The sequence below is a fragment of the Podarcis liolepis genome, assembly GCF_965112155.1.
Source record: "Podarcis liolepis genome assembly, chromosome: 12".
Lineage (NCBI taxonomy): Eukaryota > Metazoa > Chordata > Lepidosauria > Squamata > Lacertidae > Podarcis > Podarcis liolepis.
In genome coordinates this window covers 17,319,425-17,341,589 of record NC_139563.1, presented here as the reverse complement: position 1 = coordinate 17,341,589, position 22,165 = coordinate 17,319,425, and the positions used below count along the sequence as shown (strand labels likewise).

Genomic DNA, 22,165 nt, shown 5'->3' with positions numbered 1-22,165 from the left:
TTGGCAGAATTCAGTTTGGAGTGGTTGATAGTGGAGTTTGGGAGTGGGTGTGAGTTGGTGTGAGAGTTGCTGGTACGTGTGGCAAGAGGGGTAGTTTCTTAAATTGGATCAGTTTTGCTTCTTTTGTAGGGCTGGTGAGTGTGGGTCTCACCCCCTAGGCCCAGTGGAAAGGGCCTTGCAGGGAGCGGCCTTCACGCCTCACGTTGATCCTCCTTTCTGGCTTTCACCAAGCACTTCCATCAGGCTGATATCAGGGGCATCAAATGAGATCAGCAGTTCCTCTGCATCTGCCTTTGCATCTACCTTCTCTTGGAGAGCCAGTGTGGTGTAATAGTTAAGAGTGGTAGACTCATAATCTGGTGAACCGGGTTCATGTCTCCGCTCCTCCACATGCAGCTGCTGGGTGACCTTGGGCTAGTCACACTTCTCTGAAGTCTCTCAGCCTCACTCACCTCACAGAGTGTTTGTTGTGGGGGAGGAAGGGAAAGGAGAATGTTAGCCGCTTTGAGACTCCTTCGGGTAGTGATAAAGCGGGATATCAAATCCAAACTCTTCTTCTTCATCATCTGCATGTCATGTCAGAGCACAGTACTCTGGATGTTCCTTGCCTCTCGTTCTTCCACATAGCCAAGTTTCGCTTTCTTCTTCCATTTAGTCTGCGGTTTAGCCTTCTCATCTCTCATGCACGCTTGCGCCGGTCTGGAGATCCTCTGCCTGACAGAGTCTACTAGAGCTATAATCCCATGTAACGTGTCTTCAGCTTGGCAAAGGGAATTTTGTCGTACCTGCTTTTGCTCTGTATCTTTATGCTCCAAAAGCTTCTTCAGGGTAGCTCTTAAGTGCATTGTCAGCTGTTTGTACACTGAGTAATTATAAAACCCTTATTATTTCTGTTTTGAATAAATAATTGTATTGCACCACCACATGCTCCTTATTGGGTTATGTTAGGAGTGGAGTATTCAGGTACATATATCAGTGGGGGCAGCAGAAATGAGGGGGAATTATATGGAAGACCCATTTTAAAAACCCCAGTTCAGAGCTGTACATATTATAAAGAATAACAAGATTACACAGGGGTGTTTTGGGTAATGTCAGAAATCATACAGCTGGGGTGGTGGTGACAGCCTCCAGATATTATGTCCTATCCAACATGGTGATGGTGGAAGGGGCCTATGCAACTTTTAGGGCAAACTTGCACCACAGCTACAATAATTTATGAATTGATTTATGGACTTATTTAAATGTGTAGCCTGCCTTCCAGAAATGCTAGTTGCTGGTAACACTCCCCCCCCCAAAAAAACCAGCACCCCTCCCTCTCCAAACAATATCATATAAACCGGAAATGAAATAATGTGCACTCACTTTCCACACATGTTTAAGCCTGGAGCTCTGCTGTTGGCCGCACAAAAAGAACACGACGTCTAGAAAAATGTTGCAATTCAGTCTCCCATAAACTTCTACGTCTTGTGATTGATTATGCAGAGTGGGGCTTATCTGTCCCTCCACCCCAATATTTTATTCATGCTGGCACCTCTGCCCCCAATACTAACTGCTTCTTTCCCTCTAGACATTTGTAACACCACAGGGAGTCCATAGCCAGTGGCTTCCAGTGAAACAGCCCCTTGTTGTCCACCTTGAGGGGGAAAGGTGTAATGAACACCACTTTATAAAGACATTTGTTTAGAAATAGAAACTGGTTTGCTTAAGTCCTGTGGTTCTCTTCATTACTTTCATGGGTGGTCTTGAAAAAAGCTTTGCGGGCTAAGACATCCCCGAATGGCAAACACAAGCAAAGTGAGGGGAATATCTATAATCCGACAGCATCACCCAGCGGCGTAGCGTGAGTTGTCAGCACCCGGGGCAACGCAAGTAATTTGCGCCCCCTAACCCGGGGCAAGGCAAGTAATTTGCGCCCCCCCAACCCCTAACCTGCGAGTTGCCGCTGGCGCTGCCGCCCAAAGGACGCCGCTTGCCCGGAGGAGGAGGGGGGCAGAGAGGCGAGGAAAATGCAACGGCCCAGCAGCTGCAGCAGCACCGGCGGAGGCGGGGCTGTGAGGAGGGGCTGCCTGGCGCGTCCTCCGCGGCGAGCGCTGAGAGCTGCTGCCTGCCGGGCGCCTTCAGCCCGGACGCGCGCACAGCTCGTCGGTTCCGCGAGACATGCGGCTCCGCTACAGCCTGCGCCCGAGGCTCTTCGGCGACTCCGGAGGCAGCGAGCGCGCCCCCCCAGATGTTGCGCCCGGTGCGGCCGGCCCCCCTGGCACCCCCCACGCTACGCCACTGGCATCACCAAGGCACAGCCACTGGCTTCTGTTGGACATCTTTATCCTTGACCTCAGTCTACCAATTTCCACTGCCTTCCACCAATTCATCCATTTACCTTGTGCCTGGAAGGCGATCTCGGCCATCTTCTGAACACAATCCCCAGGCACACGGTATCTGAATGGTGACTTACGCCATCCTTTGAATGCACCCGTCAGATACACACACCATTCACCTTGACTCCATTTGAAACCTTCAGACAGACACATTCACTCATCAGCCACTCTCTGTTCATTCACATAACATAATCCAGTTTCAGTCTACAAATATCCACACAGCTTCTGTCGATGGGCTTCCGAAAGTGAATTTCAACCAGCTTGCATCCACAAACACTAGCCTGCTGTAGTCTTGCATTTCCACCAGCTTCTGAATATGAACTCCACCAGCTTCCACCCACCACCATTTGCCAGCTTCTGCCTGGTCCAGTACCAGAAAGCAGCCGACTTTGGATATCAGCTGCCTTCAAGTCACAATCCCACGCAGCAAGTGAACTTGCCTTCTCATTGCTCCACAGCATCACATTACCAGATAATCGGGCTTATTTGTTGCTCAGCACACCTCCATGCTGAAGTAGATCACCCAGTGTTGAATGCCACAGCTGTTGCCCACAGTTGTGTTCTCCTTGAGGAGGGAAAAGCCTTTCGCTTTGGAATTCCCCTTGGCCTACCTTTATATCCACCCAACTGTCATGTGCTTTTGTGACATCACAGACAGTCAACAGACAATGGCAACAGCTGAGGAAACACCATGATAGCCTCCTCAGCCCTCAGAACACTGGGCTCCTTTGCTTGTTTATTATTTTAAAAGACATACAGACTACTACTTATTTGTACCAATACCAGAGAAGGGCATATCATAACCGGGGGGGGGGGGGGAAGCATTTTTCAGCCCAATGGCAAGAAACTTTACGCACACAGTTAAAGGAAACACCTCAAAACAGGCAAAAACACCCAAGAAGGATGTGAGGTGTGCCTGGTGAGGGCCTGGGGAGAGTCCTGAGGGCCAGGTAGTGTGTCCTGAAGGGCCACATCTGGCCCACAACTCAGTGGTTTCCTACTCCAGTCTTAAATGATAAAAAACCAAAGGGGTTTCTATCCTTATGTGTTCTTAGAGTAGACCTATGAAATCAATCAGTCCACTGATTCCAGAGATATCTATAGGCCTACTCGGAGTATGGTGTGCTGCAGGAGCACTGCTGGAGCCAATCTTGCTGTCCTGCCAGTGTGACTAAACCACAGTGACCTCCTGCCACCTTGACACTCTCCCTGCTGGGCAGAGCCAGGCTAACATTGCAGCTCTGCCCCAGCCAAATGAGCTGCTTCTGGTGAAATGTGTGATTAGATTAGTGAATATTGTATTTTATTTTATTTTTAAAAATGCAACCACTTTGGGGGCTGAGGGAAACCATACTGAGACTACAGCTGGCATATGCAACCTCGGCCCTCCAGATGTTTTGGGACTACAACTCCCATGGTCCCTAGCTAACAGGACCCAGTGGTGGGAATTGTAGTCCCAAAACATCTGGAGGGCCGAGGTTGCCTATGCCTGGAATATAGTATGGGATGGGTTGAGGGTTAACCCACCTCCTCTATTTTCCCAACAATAAAATCCCCCTGAAACTGCTGTTTGTCTCAGCATATAAGCTGTCAACAGAAAAACAAACAAATCTGGCACTCTAAGCTGGGGCAAGTCAACAACCTTTCAACCATTCAAATCAGTGAGAAACGTCCCAATATATTCCTAGAATGAGGATTCTGTTCAGGAATGGGCTGGTCTCTTAAAATCCAATTTTTACTGCTGGTGTGTGGACATTCTGTTTGGCTTTCCAGTGTACTGCCTTTCCCTCTAAACTTCATTATTAGCATTCTTCCTAAATTAGTAGCTACTCTGGACTGAGAGTATCAGAGATGTCCTCCTATTTAATTTGCCCCTGGCATCTGAAATCCAAACAGCAAAAGTGGCAGTGTCTATTCCAGAATCCACTTTCACTTGTTCAGCAGTTTCCTTTCTTCGGCAAAGAGCACACTTCATGCTTTCTTGGGAATTCATTAAGGATTAGTTCAGATTGGCTAAGAGGGGAGGCTACTGGAGACACCATCCTGTTCCAATTTTCCATTTCACCACCACAGCTGTATTTTCTACCTTTGGTAATTATATGCATCCCTATAACTCGTAAAAGCATATTTGCAAAAATTTGGTCTGCAGCCTTTTATACGTTTCCAAGTTCACTTTTGACTGTGATGGGAAGAGACGTTGCTCTAAATGCTTAAAATGAAGCAAGATCCCCCCCTCCCCTTTAAGCCAATTCATTTATGTATTGAATAGGAACCTTTGTTGAAATCAGACATATTAGGATGTCAGTCGCATAATGAATCGCTGCATTTCAATTCCCCACATGAAAGCAACTTCTTTCCAGTTTCCTCGTTTCACATGTACGCATGTAGGATTTATATGCAGATCTTTTGGCACACTCAGTCATTCATGAGTCTCTTCTAGGAATATCTGTGGCAATTTGACTCATCCCAGAACTGGAACATAGAGACTTTCTAACTCAGGGGTCAGCAAACTTACCGCGCCTCGGGCCGGTGTCTCCAGCGCCGATCATGCGGCGGGCCAGAGGGCGGAGGAGCGTGTGCCCATATGCGTGCACATATGCTACTTCCGGTGCACTTCCGGGTTGGAGGAGCACCGGAAATAGCTTGTGCGCATGTGCCTCCTCCGACCCGGATGTGCACCGGAAATAATGCTTGCACATGTGCAAATAATGCTTGCGCATGTCCATGCGCATGCGCACAAGCTATTTCTAGTGCTCCTCCAACCCGGAAGTGGGCAGCCACACAGCGCTGCACCGGTAAGAGCAGGCAGCGGGTGGCGGGGCTTGCTGCGGGCCGGATAAACGAGTCCCTTGGGCCTTATCCGGCCTGCGGGCCTTAGTTTGGGGACCCCTGCTCTAACTCTATCCTTTCCCTGATCTAGTATTGACTTCCTTTTCAGTGCCTGTATTATCACCTCCCCTTTTATAAAGTCAGGCATTTATTCATGCATCACTGGAGGATTGTGGGTGCTCAATGATGTTGAAGGTCAGCCATAGGCAGATGGCAGCTGAGCCAAGAACAGGGGACATTCCCCCCTCAGGAATAATCTGTGTGGGTCTGCAATTGTGGTGGTGGGTGGGGCCAAATCTTGACGTGGGTGTAGCTGCCACCTTTTGGTTACATCAATTTATCTCTCTTTTTCACCTCTGTTCACTCTAACACACTTTCTGCTACCCTCTTCCTCCCCTTTATTCCCTCCTTGCAACCCATGTGAAATTAGGCTAAGGGCTATGTGGAACTAGGCTGAGCTCCACCAGATCACAGCTTCTGACCTGAGCTCTAGCTGATCCATCAATTTTTGTCCATTTCAGTCAATCCATCCCCCTTATCTCACCCTGTACATGGATTTTGATGAAACAGTATGGAAAGCAATCACGAGCCTAAGTGTTAATTAAGATTCAACTTATTCAATGTTTGTGCACATGCAGTTTTGCATGCTGGAGAAACACCTCTTAAAAGAATCTCAATGCAGCTGCATGTGGACATTAACTCCAAGATTAGTGGTTTGCTTGTTTTTTAGTATTGTTTTAATCAATGCATACTGTACATGGACACTGGTAAGGAGTTGGGTACGGGGGGGAGAAAAGACATAAACTGGAGGAACTGAAAGCTCAGGCTCAGGCAAATGTTTACAAGGACAGTGTTCTGCACAAACTTGAGAATAAAAAGTGTAACGATAGGGGATAGCACAAGCATTGTACGTTGGTGACAAAATTAATCCCTGGAGAAATTTGAATGAGAACTATTTCAGGACCATTTCTACTTGGATGGAAATCACTGGTCTCCAGTAGATCCTAAATGCTAATTGTGAAGTCCTTTTCTGACTGTGGATCCTTATCTAGCCAAATCGGCTCTCTCAATCCCTAAGAAGGAGGAATCAGTAGGCTTGGGGGACCATACGTTTTGCAGAAATATAAAAAGCATTAGGGAAAACCCTAATGGTTGTCCACCCCTAAAAGCATCCAGTGAGGACTGAGCGTGCTCAGAGGCCATGGATTGCTGCCTAACTGCTGGGATGGTGCACACAAAACCAGTGGGGAAGGAATGATGGAACGAAGTGTCCCGGAAGAGGGCTGGCTGGCTACAACCCTGAACTGGAGCATTCCACACTGCAATGTTTTGTTATAGGTTCTGCTTGTGAAAATGCACAAAAGACCTGTTTTTCAAGGACTAATTCTCTAGCCACTAATCCTTTAGCAGGTGTTCATTCTATAAGCCACATCTTTACTGTGGATTTTTTTTTAAGCATCAATTAATTCAAAACTTTCTATACCACCCTTCATTATATGAGTTTTCATGATAGTGTGCGACTTAAAACTAATATGCAAACAAGAAAGCAGAGCCCCAGACCTTCCAAAAAAACAGACAAAAAACCTGGACAAACTTAGAAATCTGTTTTAGGTTGATATCATTGGCAGCTTTCTTGTTTTTGTACAGGGATTGCCTTTCAAAAGGATCGTGTTTCCTATATTCCAAGAATCAAGTGAAATAACTGTGTGCAGAATCTGGCATGTAATAAATTGAAGAGTTTGCTTCATTTCTTTGTGATTGATTCTGATGCCATTCCTCAAAGCGCTCTTCTGGTTCATGCACCATTATAGAGAGATTAGACGGGGAGGGGGGTTGCTTTGAGCAGAGTATACCTCAGTAAAACATCAACAATATGTACATCCCGCAAGAGTCTACTTTGCAGTAGAATAAGAAAGTCTTATGAGGAATAATACTTTGTTTCATAAACTCTCCCAAGTTCTTTTTAGTTATTGACATCCCATGGCAATTATATCTAAAAGAAACAAGACCATTAGACAGCAAAGGAGATGGAGGCAGTCATTGGGGGTTTGGGGGCAAGGTGTCATCAGTATGCAGCAGTGGGCAGGATGAGGAAAATAAGCCGAGCCTCAATGCCTGCAAGATGGAGGCACTGTAGGTGAGTGGTCCTCATGTCTGAGATACTAGCCAATCATCAACCGTGGAGGGGGTTGCCCTCCTCTGGGTCAAACTTTGTCACCGGAGGTCCAGGTAGCCTCAGTGGTTACGAATGCCTTTTACCAGCTTCCGCTGCTGCAATAGGCATGGTGATACCTGGACTGGGAGAGCTTGAACACAGTAGTTCAGACATTGATGACTTCAAGGTTAGATTACTGCTGTGTGCTCTGCCTGGGGCTTCCCTTGCACTCAGTCCAAAACCTGCGTGATTGCTGATCAGAGTGAAACCCTAAGTACATTAATACCTGCTGAAGACTTCTATTCTGCCAAGCCTAGGCAAGCAATTAAGAGTACATTCCCCACTATGGTCTAATGATGTATGTTTTTAATTACTTTGCTTTTAACTTTTTATTTATTTATTATGATTTTACCGTCAGGTTTTATGTTTTAATATATGTTGTAAACCGCTGTGATACCTTTCTATGACATAGTGGTATACAAATAATTTTTTTATAAATAAATGTGGGTCTAAGCCCCTACTTTCAAGTGGGAAAGAGTAGTATATTTTATGAGTGAAAAATGAGTATTTGTTTATATGTGCATGCCTGATTGGTTGTGTGTGTGTGTGTGAGAGAGAGAGAGAGAGAGAGGGAGAGAGAATGTTATAGCAGCTATCATCAGGCCCAGTGTTCCTAGGACTGTTTGCCAATTCCTCCATCATCTATCGGTCAGGGGGCTTCAGATTTCTGGTCTCTAGCCCCAAGTTCCAGTCCTACCTGCACCAGTGTTGGGATCAGGTGGCAAACAATGTAAAATCTTAAAGAACAACCCTGTGTATCCCTGTTGGCTGACCCTGACTGAGAACTGCGAAACCATCACTTTAATTGTAACCTGAGCTTCGTGGCAAAGATCCTGAGTGCCCTGTCTATTTTATAAATTATTGACAAGGCATCAGAAAGATTCAGATTGTGCAAGTGCTAATTGGCCCCATGGTCATTTCTCAAAAGTCCAGGGTACTTCATTGGCTTTTAGATGGAAGCTTTTTTTTGCTGAGCTGAAATATCCCAGAGTTTGAGCAAATCTATGTTCCTCATTTGCTTTTTACTCTTTTTAAAAAAAAAATAAAAAAAATAGAATGTTTGAAGGCCAGGCTTTGGCAAGAAGCTATGAGGTCAGGATATTTGCTGGCTAAGGAACACTTTCTTAGAATTTGCTTCTGGGGTGGAATTTGCCTTGACATGCTGCATTCTAAATGGGAAAAAAATCAGAAAAACCAAATAGCACTAACTTATTATGCATTTGGTGACTCTCATTCTACTAGGAATTACATTATTAGTACCAAGCAATGTACATGTCTGAAAATGTCTGCTGATGTAATACTACTGGGTATTAAAACTACATTCTTGTTACTGGTATATAAGGTTAAAGAAGCAGAATTGCATTTACACCGACAAGGCTTGCAGAGATCCCAGCCTGTCTTACCAGCTGATGGTTCCAGCTGGCAATCTCCAGCTGTTTCAGATACAGCAGCTCCCCATAGCTCTGTGGTAGAGTAGCTGTGTTTATCTCAGGAGATTCAGTCTCCAACAGCTCTAGTTTAAATGAACAGGTAGAACAGGTATGGGGGGAACCTTTGGTTCTCCAGATGTTGCTGAACCAAAGCAGGGCCAGGGATGAGGAGCGTTGTAGGTAGCAACATCTGGATGGTTGATGGGAAAGACCTCTGTGTAAGTGTACCTTGTTCAAGTGTACCTTGTGTAAGTGTACCTTGTTCAAGGAGGGGAAATTATGTGGCTCTTTGGAGCCACCCTGTGCTGATCCTTTCAATTTGCGATGTCATGAGTTGAAAGAATCAGTGTAGAGCAGGCTTTGCAAGCCCTCCTCTGCTCCCCTTTCAACCTTTGACGTCTTGGGAAGCACAGCAGCAACATGTGTTTGGGGACCCTGGATTTTGACAGGTGGGTTGGGCAATTCACTTATCAATCATGTGATGGCATGTGATTGACAGGTGGACACCCCCACCCACTTGTCAACTTTTACTTGCAAGTTTGATCCTGATAAGGCTCCCTGTCCCTGTCCCCTTAGAACCGAACAACTTATTTATCTCTGGGTTTCAAATTCTCTTTTAGAAATATGTTAATCAACTTGCATTGGTTTCCTATGAGGTTAACTGTATTGATTTGAAGCAAAATTGATCCGTACAAGGCAGGGCTAATAAATGTGAAATCCTTAAGCTTATGTGTGGAGTGATTCTTGATGTCCTTCCTGTTCATATACAGTAGCTGCAAAACATGTATTAAAAATAAAGTGAAAGGGTCAGATATTTTATTAACAAGATGTCATCATTACTTCCCACCAACACCACCTGCAACCGCGCAGAGGACACTGTAAAGATAAAACAAATCAAGATAAAACAAATAACTGAATAGAACAGGCAAGGGCAAAAGTCAAGACTCTTAGTGTTTTATACTAGGCCTGGCCAACCCCAAGACTTCTTGCTAGCCACATAGTCTGATACTGCACAAGTACTGCATGGTCTCAAGTAGGTCACTTGGCTAGATCTCAGCACCAGACAATGATGTCCAAGGCTCCAACACATGTCTACAACAGATGTTGGAGAGGTGTGCAGACAGTGGATGACTGCTTCCATCACACCCTACTTGTGAACTTCACAATGGAGACATCTAATGGAGACATCACCCTGAATTAGACGGGCCTTTGGGTCTAATGCAGCAAGGTGATAGCATCAGCTGGAGTCTCTAAGTGTAGCACCTGATTCCATTAGTCTGCTTCTTCACTTAAGGGAAAAAAGATGTTCTCATAATGTAAATTCCTTTGGTATTTTTGATAGGGGCTGTTTGTTTCCCTCTGTACTTTTTAAAAGCACTCATTCTATCATTAGATACTCGCTTTCCCAAAGATTTAACTTGAAGAGAAGTTTTTGGCTGCATACCAGCGCATAACTGGCCAGCAATGACAGATTTATTATGCCCAAATGATGTCTGCCTTGAATTTCAATTTGGAGTCTGCTATTTCCGTGTTTTGTTTTTGGTTATTTATTGATATTTGTTGAGGTGAGGGCAGGAAGAGAGGAATAATGAATATTTAACTGTGCAGCTTTGAAACAGTGGCTTTTGCATAACAGGGGTCCAATTGGTCCCTCTAAGTTTATATAAGGCTTCGGCAGACTACAAAATGCTGACATTTGCAGGTCTCCAAAATGGACATGCCTAACCCTCAATTAGAGGAATTACCGAGGCCCTCTTGAAGGAGAAAGACAAATTCTTTATGAGACACAGATGCATTTATGAACCATATTCATGTGTCACCATCCACATGCGAATCTCTCTCACACCCTCTGTTTTCATTTTCAGAAAGGGAGTTACGCATGTTCGTGCATGAGCTTGCAACACTTGTGTAACTGTATCTGTGGTACGGCTGGTGGAACAAATTGGTTAAAAGTAATTAGCCCATTTATAACAATTTTCTTACCCTCACAATCACAGTTCCTGATTTTGGATACACAGCTGGAAGGAAAACCACGGCAAGCAACTTGGACTGGCTATGTGCTTGTACCCACTAGTGGGCTGGTATAGGATTGGTGGCTATTTCAGCATTACCTGGCTCCCACCTTTCCTTCTGGCAAGACAAATCATTGGGTGCAATGCTCCTAAAGCCAAGCTTGATGCGTTCAATTGAATCCCCTTGGGGGAAGGTTAATTTGTTAGACAGTTGTGTCTCATTTGATAGTGCCTAGAAGGGGCAAAGTCCTGCACTTTCAAAGATTTTAAAAGATCTTGGCTCAACTTGGGTAACCACGGACCAGTCACTCTCTGCTAACCTACACTACCTTACAGGTAATTCCACCCACATGTATGTCACCCTGAGCTCACTGGAGCCTAGGTGCTGGTTTTGACCTATAAAGCCTTAAACAGCTCAGGACCATAATACCTCAAGGACCACCTCTTCCCATATGAACCTACCCAGTCTCTGAGATCATCTTCTGAGGCCCTCCTTCGTGTGCCTCCTCCTTGAGAGATCCGGAGGGTGGCAACACGAGAAGGGGCCTTCTCTGCAGGGGCTCCCTGTCTGCGGAATGCTCTCCCCAGGGAAGTTTGTCTGGTGCCTTCATTATACACCTTTAGGTGCCAGGCAAAAATGTTCCTTTTTAACCAGGCCTTCGGCTGATCTTATTGACATCCAACACCCATTTCGAATGTGGCTTTTTGAGGGAAGAGCTATTGGGTTACTGCTTTTGGTTTGATTTTATATGCTGTGGTCTAGTTGTGAACTGCCCTGAGACCTCTGGGTATAGGGTGGAGTATAAGTTGAATTAATAATAATAATAATAATAATAATAATAATAATAATAATAATAGGTGTCTGCATGATAATTGTTTTTTTTTGTGGGGAGAGGGCGGTAAAGTAAATCTTCCATGGACCGTATCAGTGCTGCAGCTCTGTTCATGCAATAGACTTCCATGCATGCAACAGAGCTTCATCAAAATCAGCTCTGGTGTGTTTGAGGACCCTTCAGAGATTTTGGGGACATGTCAGGGGAAGGAGAATGGAACTCCCATTGCACAAGTGGAACTCTGCAGAACCAGCATTGAATACAACTCCAAGTAAACATAACTGAGATGTTTCTCACTAAACAAATGACGGGAAGAGAGCTTGCTCATTTTGGCTTCATATTTCAGGTTCTAGAAATGCAAGAAACTTACTTTTCTTCTACTGCTACTTTTCTCCTCCTCCTAAGAAAATCAGGAATCTGGGGATTATGGCTTATCTGGAGAGGCTAGCTCCCTTACCAACTCCTGTGGATGACTGTGCACTGCAGAAAGAGTGAGATATTGGAATGTGATAGATAAAATTACTGGAGGAGTTCTCAGTGTCTAAGACACTAAAGGCAATTAGTCTGGTTCTTTAGATAGATATCTTTGTGGATAGGAAGACTATAGCTGCTTCATTCCAATCTGTGCCCACAAGAATTTCCTAGCTATGATATTTAACTAGAGCTCCCCCCACTTCCTTTCCTGTATGCATTTCTACAGAATATTTTCTTAAACTTTGCAAACAGCCTCTTATGCACCAGCCTAGGCATCCAAAGCAAAGCCTGATTAGTGAACTTCAGAAGCAAAAGAGTGTTTTTGCTACCGTCTTTGGCTAGGCTAATCTCCTCTACATTCATGAATCCTAAAACACCAGCTTGTCTCAGATTTGGCCTACCTATAAACGCCATTGCCTCTTAGTGACATCTGCGAGGATAGACAAGATGGAAACATTTCTTCAAATTGCTTTTGTAGTTGCTCCCTGCTGAGATTTGGCTCCAGCAGGTAACTTCCTTACTTTCCTCCCCAATAGAGATAATTGGCCCAGCCTAGGTTGAATTTATCTGGGTCTCATTAGCATAAATCCTTCCCAGCTTCCTCCTGTATCAGCCTAAGTATGGTAGGACAATGGCGCAGAGACCAGCATGACAAAGATCCAGAAAATTATGCAAGGTGCACTGTGTGCCTGGCATTACTCTGCTAGACATATTCCCTGGCAAGCTTTGTTGGTGCTATTGGAACTTGCTGCCCAAACATGCACTGTAGATCCCAGCCTAAATCCCAACGATTGACTCTAAAACACCAGGACGAAAGAAACATAAGAAGTGCATGTAAGTAATTAAGATAATGCTGTTTCCCGTGAATATGGAGTCTCTCTGCTAAACTGACGTTTGTGCAAAAATAAACCAAACCAAAATCTCCTTAACTGAAACATTTCCAAGCTGGTGTCCATAAAAGGTGTTTGGGCTTTGTGCTACTGTCTGGGGGCAAGTGGTCGGCAGCTTTTCAAGAGTCTCCCCCACTCCAGCAAGATTGCCTTTTCAAAACACAATGATCTGGATGGATTTCACACAACCATGGTCAAGTTGGATTGAAATATGAATAGTTTTGTGCCAAGTGAAGTTAGCATAAGTTGTTCTTCTTGTGCAAGTTCTCGTTTTGAACCATTCTCAGAAAAGTCTTAACCCATGTATAGTCTTTTTTTAAGAGACATTAATGGAATTGGTCCTCTTTTTTTGAAGAAAGTAATAGCATTAAACACATGGGGAGGGAAATGGCCGTAGTTGAGTGGTAGAATACTCACTTTGCATACAGATGGTGCCAGGTTCAGTCAGTGTAGTGTAGTAGTTAAAGTGCCCGACTAGGACCTAGGAGACCAGAGTTCAAATCCCTGCTCCACAGGCCATTGGCTCAGTGCAGCAGGCTCTTCTTATGTTCTAAAGACATGCATGGCAGATCCACATCACACATTTGAAGCACATTCAGTGCACATTTAAAGCACATGACTTTCCTCAAAGAACCCTAGGAACTGCAATTTCACCCTCACAATTCCCAGCACCCTTAACAAACTACAGGTCACGGGATTCGTTGAAGGAAGTCGTGTGCTTGAAATATGTTTTGTTGGAGTTTGGTATATACAGCAGGTGGAGTGCAGAAGTAGATAGGTTGTTAAAAGTGCTGGTTTATATGTAGAAGTGCACATTTGGAAATGCTATAATTTTAATCAGGAATGGGGAACCTCTGGCTCTCCAGATGTTTTTGGACATCATCTCTGACCATCCTGATTGAGGCCAATGGGACAAGAACCCTGTTTAGGAAAATCGGGAGGTTCCCCACTCCTGATTTTCCTAAACAGGCAATCCATCTCACCAAAGTGCTCAGCTGACCTATACGCTTGTTCAGTTGACTGTTCAGGTGATAACTGTTGACTGGCACCTCCGATGCCCCTATTATTTATTTTTGAACCAGTGTTGGACCACACAGCCTATCAACCTGAGGACACCTACAAATAGTGTCTGTAAAGGAGGCCACAAGGCCACCCTGGAGAGACACTGATCATGTGAAAAGGGCTTCAAGGGCTCATCCACACCTGCTTGTCTCTCTGATTTTCCCCTAGAAAACCTACTGTTTACTGATGAATGGTTGTAAACGCCAATTGGGTTTGCTCCAGATTGACATTCGTGCCAATTTAGCACTGATGTCCAGGTTTCCTGGGGCAAAGTCATGGGGCAAAGTCAAAACCACTCAGACCCTTGTTAGAAAGCATGGGGCAAGCAGAAGAGGGGATGAGCCCTCAGCCCAGCCAGGAATGTGCAACAAGATAGTGAGGACAAACTGATTTATTGAAAAAGTCCAATGCAAACTGGAAATGTAGAGTGAGACCAAACAGAATCTTTCATTGGTGCCTGTCAGGGTCTAGCAGCTACACTCAAAGCAGTGGAGAGAGACTGAGCAATTGCTTTGGAGTGAGGGAAGCATCTTAGCTGGAACTTCTCCAGCTTCTTGAACATTAAAACTGCAGTAAAGCATGAACGGAAAACTCCTGGAGCAGACCTATAAACCCTACACAAATCTACCTTATAAGGTTGTTGTGAGCTCGATGGGCAACTGGTGGAGACTTGTATGTGCCAAGCCTGAGTTCTTGGGATATAAATGGGATAATTGGACTGAATCTCTGAACCCTCTACTCACTCTGCACTGTCATTTTGACAGAGGGGAGCCAGACATTTGGATGGCTAGGAAGACTTTTGATCTAAACTGTAAAATGTCTTAGCATGCCATAAATAATATTCAAAGTGTTTATCTCTGTGCTGCCAGGAACCAGCCTTTCACAGCTTATTGCACCACATGCTGAGGGTCTGGAAGTCACATAAAGACAACGTTCTCTTCATCAGATCTGCCAAGGTTTTTTTCTTCTTTTTCATTTTTTGTTTAAAGAGAGGGAGAGAGAAAGTAACAAGACTAGCTTGTTACACGTTGCATGCAACTGGTTACAAGATCTGTCTGTCCTTCAAGCGCCCAAACAGTAAAGCGAGGAAGTTAACAAGACACGTGGCTGTTATTATTTCAATTACAATGTCTTCTGGAATTCTTCCAGAGAAAGCAGATGTAGGTTTGGCCCAAAGGCTACTAGATAAACTGTTACATTTGTTATAAAATACATACGGCTTCTGAAGTTACTTGCTTGGTGGATAGGAGTTCGAAAAGAAACAGCACTAGGTTGGGATGACTGAATGTAGGGACGAGGGACCGGTTGCTCTACAGATGTGGGGTAGAGCTACCCTCTCAACCTTGGCCTCCCCTCAGGAGATTAGGACCTGAGCTATAATTCCCAGAGTGGTTGAATGTTCAATCCCTCTTCCCAGGGAATTGTAGTTCTGTAAGTGGGACAAGGGTGGCGCTGTGGGTTAAACCACAGAGCCTAGGACTTGCCAATCAGAAGGTCAGCGGTTCGAATCTCAGTGATGGGGTGAGCTTCCGTTGCTCGGTCCCAGCTCCTGCCAACCTAGCAGTTTGAAAGCATGCCAGTGCAAGTACCTTCTCTGGCGGGAAGGTAATCGGCGGTTCCGTGCGCTGCTCTGGTTCACCAGAAGCGGCTTAGTCATGCTGGCCACATGACCCGGAAGCTGTACGCTGGCTCCCTTGGCCAATAAAGCGAGATGAGCGGCGCAACCCCAGAGTTGGCCACGACTGGACGTAAGGTTCAGGGGTCCCTTTACCTTTACCTTTAAGAGCTCTCAGCATCCTTCACAAACTACAGTTCCCTGAATCATTTGCAGGGCAGCCATGACTGTTTAAAATTATACGACACTCCTTTAAATGTAGAGCACAAATGAGGCTTAAATGTCATGCCTTTTAGTATAGTGTTCTCTCTAATAGGCGTATGTTTTTGTTGTTGGAGAACTACATTGCAAAATTCAGAGAAGGGTAGCTGTGTTTTCCTTCTTGTCTTGGTCCAGGAAGTGCAGGTTAAGTGCGCTGAATGCATTTCCCCACCAACTCTCCACCTACACAGGACAAGCCGAGATGCTCTGTTGCCCTTGTGCCTTCTCTCTTAACCTGGTAGACGAGACTCCAAGATCATAATGGAAGGAAGGAAAGAAATAAAGTTAAATCTAAATGACTTCCTTCTTAGTTACTCACCTGGCATCTCATTAAACACTTTAAGCTCCTCTTTAAACTTCTAAAGAACCATGGAGGTTGGGCTGCTATTGTTCTGAAAGTCTTTTCTTATTGGGGAGACTTATCAAAGGGAGGAAAGCTCCTTTTCCTCAGGATTTACAAGGGACGTGTCAGATTTGCTTAAGTTACTGCCAGCCTCCTTTTGAAAACCTCCACCTGTCTCCCTGTTTGGGTGTCGTCAGCAGGTGTGGGGTTTTTTGTTTCACTCTCTCCCCACAAGCTGCCTTTACAGCCTCCTTTCCCGTATTATTTTCTGATCTACACATGTCACTTGAACCACATTTCTCTGAACATAGTCAAGGGGGGGGAACACACTAGTTGGGGAGCATTTGGAAGCAGACAATCTCACAAAAGGAAGTGGGATTACAAACACAATTTTAGTGGAGAGCCCACAATTATGGAGTTCCCTCCCTGAGACCTACATCATTCCCCTTCTCTCACCATGGAGACTTTTCTATCCAATAAGGCATTTTTGAATAATTCCTCTGGTTATGTGTTTTATCTGTATTTGCCTTAATTTTTGTGAGCTGCCCTGAGTTCCAGTACTGGAGGAATGGTGGGATGTAAATAATAATAATAATAATAATAATAATAATAATAATAATAATTGAACAGGTAAACACTGGGAAGACAAAGGGCACATTCGCACTTGAGAGCAATTTAAACAGTCATGGCTTCTCCCAAAGAATTCTGTGAACTGTAGCTTGTTACAGGTGCTGAGAAATGTTAGGAGACCATTATTCCCCTCACAGAGCTCCCTGGTAATAGGAGGAATGAGGTCTCCTAACAACTCTTATTACCCTTAATGAACTACAGCTCCCAGAATTCTTTGGGGTAAGCCATGACTGTTCAAATGGTATCATAGTATATTAAGTGCATGGTGTGAATGTGGCCCAAGTGAGATGAGTGGTCAAAGAGGCAATACTGTGGTGGCAAGTGCTTAAGGGATGCTTGTTCTTATGTGGGTGAGAAGAGCAAAAGCCCTTCTTTGGTTAATAATTAAAGCCATGTGACCATAGCTGCGGAGATAACATTGATCTTACATGCCTTGGAAACTATAGCTAAGGAAATTGAGTGCGATAATCTGCCAACTGGTATTTCACCCGCCCAAAAAAGATTAAAAATATATATAAGGAAGATACGTTCATCTCAGGCAAATAGCCAACCAGATGAATGCTTCAATAGATGTGTACTTAAATGATACCGATATGAAAGACAAACACAGCTGTTAGCCTTTAAAATATATGTGCAATTAAAGCTTTTTATGTGGTGTCTTGTGATAACTTAAGGCATCTTTTTTTTTTTTTTTTGCCTGAAATATTTCCTTTTGACCAATGCCAGATAACTATATAGGACATTAGTGGGTTCTTGTTGTTATAGGGCGTGCATTCCTCATTTTGCCTGATTGGTGCTCTCAGGAAGACTCCCTTTTTCAATAGACAGGAAATAGACATACTGGTAGATTAATCCACCAACAGCCCAACCCCATCCATTTGTACTCAAAAATAGTTTGAGTTCAGAGGAGTTTGCTCACATAAACACTGCACAGGTTTGCAGTCTCTGTTGTCTCCTTAGGCCAAAGTCCTAGACCAGGCATGTCCAACTCCCAAGAGACTGCAATCTACTCCCAGTATAAAACAACTGGCAGTGATCTACCCATTGTTATTGGAGAGATGAGGAACGTTCATGGGGTGGGTGGATTGCCCAGAGTTGTTGAACCCAGAGTTGTTGAGCTTTTTCAGGGTAGGATTGTCCAGAGTTCTTCAGCTTTTATTTGTTAACTTTTGGTAAACTTTATTTAATCCCACAATCGATAATGGTCCTGTGACCTACCAGGATCAGCCGGGGATCTACCGGTAGATCACGATCTACTGGTTGGACATGCCTGTCCTAGACTCATTTCCCTGGGAGTAAGACCCACTGAACACAATAGAACCTGTTCAGAGCAAACAAATTATTACATGTACTATTAATTGATTAGTCAATGAGGGTAGTTTTTTTATCAAATGAGATGCGTCTTAAAGCCTTCTGCTTCTTTTTGAGAGTATTTCAGTGCTGGTATGCTTATCAACAAATGCAAAAGGAAATAAATAAATAAACATGGCTTCCTGATTATGCATGGTAGCATCTGTTGATTAAATTTCCTTCAAAGGGCCATCTATATTGAAGGTTTGATAATATGCAGCTTTGCAGAAACTTATGTAATGTATGAAACGGTGAAACCAGGTTTCCAAAGGCTTTGCATGAGATTTTCAAATACTCAGCATTACAACATGGCATTATGCACATTGTTTAACAAGGGAGTTCAAGTACAGCAATAACAGGCCTAAAAGTCAATGGCAGGCCACAGGTTTTGCAAGATTATAAACAAACAAAAAATAAAAATCCCCTTCGTTGCAAAACAGAACAATCTGAACAACATCAAGCAACACGTAGGCTAATAATATATTGACAATACAGGTTTTGCAAGTACAGAGTCCAATGTTCAGTCTCTGGTATCTCCAATTAAAATATCTCACTTAGCTGGGCTCAGGGGGGTGGGGGTGAGGGGACTGCTTCCAATAGAGGCCCTGGAGAGACAATGAAGTATGATCAAAACAATTGGGTTAGGTGGTTTGACAGCTTTCCAGGTTCAAGTGCAGCAGTCCATTTCCTGGATGTGAGCTGTCAGCAACACTTGGAAAGTTCCTTATAGAAAAGAAACTGGTTAAAGTTCTAGTTCATGTTGTTTAAAAAGGAATGAGTTCCAGTTCGTCCTTTAACAAAATGAACTAGTTCAGTATAAGTTCATTCAAATAAACCTTTTAGTTCCAAAAGTAAATCGGGGCAAACACAAGTAATAAGATGTCTGACACAGGCATAATGTAAACAGGTGTAGCTTTCCCTATAATTGTATTTCCATACTAGAAAAGGTTTACCTTGTTTATTTGGGTCAGCCACACAGCTATCACTTTATTTCTTTATCTGTACTTCCCAATGCAAGCTGCTCCTGTTGGAAGACAATGAATTTCTTCAGGAGGGAATATAATCTTCTGATTACTTAGCAACAGTGATTAAACAACCTTAGCAGCGGTAATAGCCCTGCATCTGCCTAATAAGCCTTGGAATGTTGCCTCCACATTTTGCTTTCTAACTTTCTTTACAGATGTCCAATTATTATTATTTTTTTTAAAAAAAACATTTTATTGAATTGTAAAACAAACAAAGAAGCAAATACAATTTGTGGATATACATAAGATAATAATTGTTTACGTTGTCACATTACACAACCATGCCTCTAATATTAACAGTTAAACAAGAGAGGAGCACAGTTTTTATAAATCAATTATGAGGTACAAATTTGATGCATTGGTACAGCCCAAGAACTATGCAGATCATTTGCAGTAGCATAAGAGATAAATTCAAATGACATAGAAATGTTCCAGGTCTTCACATCCTTTTGAAACTTTTAAATTCTGTTATTTTCTCAGTATTGCCAGATTCTAGACATTATTATACCACAAAGACAATTGTAAATCATGTCATGCCTTCCTTTTTGAGCCATAAAAATTCAAGCAGCTGCCAACAACCACATTACTAAGTCCTTTGAATGTACTGTATATTTGCTGCCTGATTATCCAACATGTTTAGCATTTGACTGCTAGTTATTTGAATAGCAGTCTTAATAATTTTAGCAATCTCCTGCTATACCTCAATCCAAAATTTGTAAATAAGCAGGCACTCACACCATAAATCGAAGTGCGTGCGCCTGGCACTACACTCATGCCAGCAAACCGGTGTGATGGGAGAGAGAGGAGATCCCAGCAGACTTTAGGGATGCCAAAATTATCAATTTCTTTACAAAAGGTGATAAAATGGATTGAGGAAATGATCGAGGCATCTCCTTATTAGCTGCAAATGGCGAAATTCTTGCAAGGATCTTAGTAAACCATCTCCAAACAATATCCAAGGCTACCCTTCCTGAATCCCAAAATGGTTTTCGACCTTCTAGGGGGATAGTGGACATGATTTTTCTCTGCTTGGCACCTTCAAGAAAAATGCAGAGAGCAAAACCAACCCCTGTATATGGCGTTTATTGACCTGACTAAGACCTTCGACACTGTAAATCGTAATGCCCTGTGGACTGTCCTTCTGAAAATTGGCTGCCCAGATAAATTTGTGAACATCATTCGGCTCCTCCATGATAATATGACAGCAACCATCACAAGTAACAATGGCTCTCAAAGTGAACAATTCACAGTGGGATCTGGTGTTAAACAGAGTTGTGTTACCTCCCCAACTCTATTATTTTCATTGCCATGATCCTACACATTGTTGAAGGGAAACTCCCTACTGGAGTAGAAATCATATATCGAACAGATGGAAAGCTCTTTACTCTGAGTAGGCTGAAAGTGAAGAGTTACTGTAACTTCCGTCATAGAGCTTCAGTATGCGGATGACAATGTAGTGTGTGCACACTCAGAGGATGATCTCCAAACCACCCTAAATATCTTCGCATAAGCTAACAAAAAGCTTGGCCTGTCCCTCAACATCCCAAAAACCAAAGTGCTGCACCAACAAGCACAAAACAACCCCTCTGCAGTGCCACAAATCCGACTCAATGATGTAATGTTGGAAAGTGTTGATCACTTCTCCTACCTGGGCAATTATCTTTCCACAAGGGCTGATGCTGTTGCCAAAATCCAGCATTTCCTGAGCTCTGTGAGTGTAGCTTTCTCCCGATTGAAGTGCAGAGTGTTTGAGGACTGGAGCACTTGCAGGGAAACTGAAATGCTTGTTTACAATAAGAGATAGCATAAAACAGTAGCAAAGGAATGACCACCATATAAACTTTATGTGAAGTTGATGGGCAGATCAAAAGGCCTTCTTCTAGTGCCAACAATGGGGAAGATTTTCCTAAGGTTGAGGCTCAACAACTGAAAAAACACACAACAAAAATACAAAACTCTATCTTAGGTGACCACCTACTTTGCTTCTGAATATGAAGGAACCCGAAGAAGAGTTTTAATTATTAGGCAGTAAAATGCCAATAATCTTTGTCTGTTTGCCATGTTGGAGGTTGATTGGGGCTGTAATCTAGAAACATCTCGCACAACATTGTATTAATATATTCCTGCCTTAATATATTCCAGCCTCAATCCATTTAAGGCTTTAAAGGTTAAAAGCAGAAACTTGATTTAAGCCCAGAAGTAGATTGTGAGCCACTGCAGCCATATTAGGGTTGGAAAGATCTGATCCATACACCCAGTCCCAGTCAGAGTCTCCACTGTGTTCTGTTTTGCACAAACTGCTTCATATGGTATCAGAAACAAAAGAATATGCTTCTTATCATATCAAATAATTAGTCTATCAGGCCCAGTATTGCTTTGCTTGTTTCCCATACTCTGTGCATAAGGATAGAGACAACTGAAACCATGAGTCATTCCCTCCAGCTGCTTCTTTCTTGTAGTTTCCTGCCTTTTAGCAGGTCTCTGTAGCACCACCTCAGTTTTCTGTGCAACAAAGAAGCTAAAATCCCCAGTACCAGGTATTCCTTTGTCATTTGTTTTATTCTCCCCCTCCCCCTTAGGATTTAATTTAAAGCTCTCCTGATCAGGTTCGTAAGTCTCTTAGCAAACACATTCTTGCCAACCCCTGTGAGGTGCAACCCATCTCTTGCCAGAAGTCCTTCCTCAAGGAAGTGGAGTATATGTGTGCTGTTTTTCACAGGCTGGTAAAGACCCTTAAGCAATTTATGTCTATACTCCTGTGACAATGTTAACATCCTCAAAATAGATATGTTGGCTGCCTAGTTCAATTTTTGTCTTTAAA

General features: G+C 43.6%; 1 long non-coding RNA gene across 1 annotated transcript; it reads left to right on the top strand.

Moving 5' to 3' along the window:
- Window positions 1-42: 42 nt before the first annotated feature.
- Window positions 43-920, top strand: LOC310689556. Its single transcript, XR_014517486.1, has 2 exons — window positions 43-134; window positions 656-920. It is a non-coding gene; the product is annotated as an uncharacterized lncRNA (long non-coding RNA).
- Window positions 921-22,165: the final 21,245 nt, after the last annotated feature.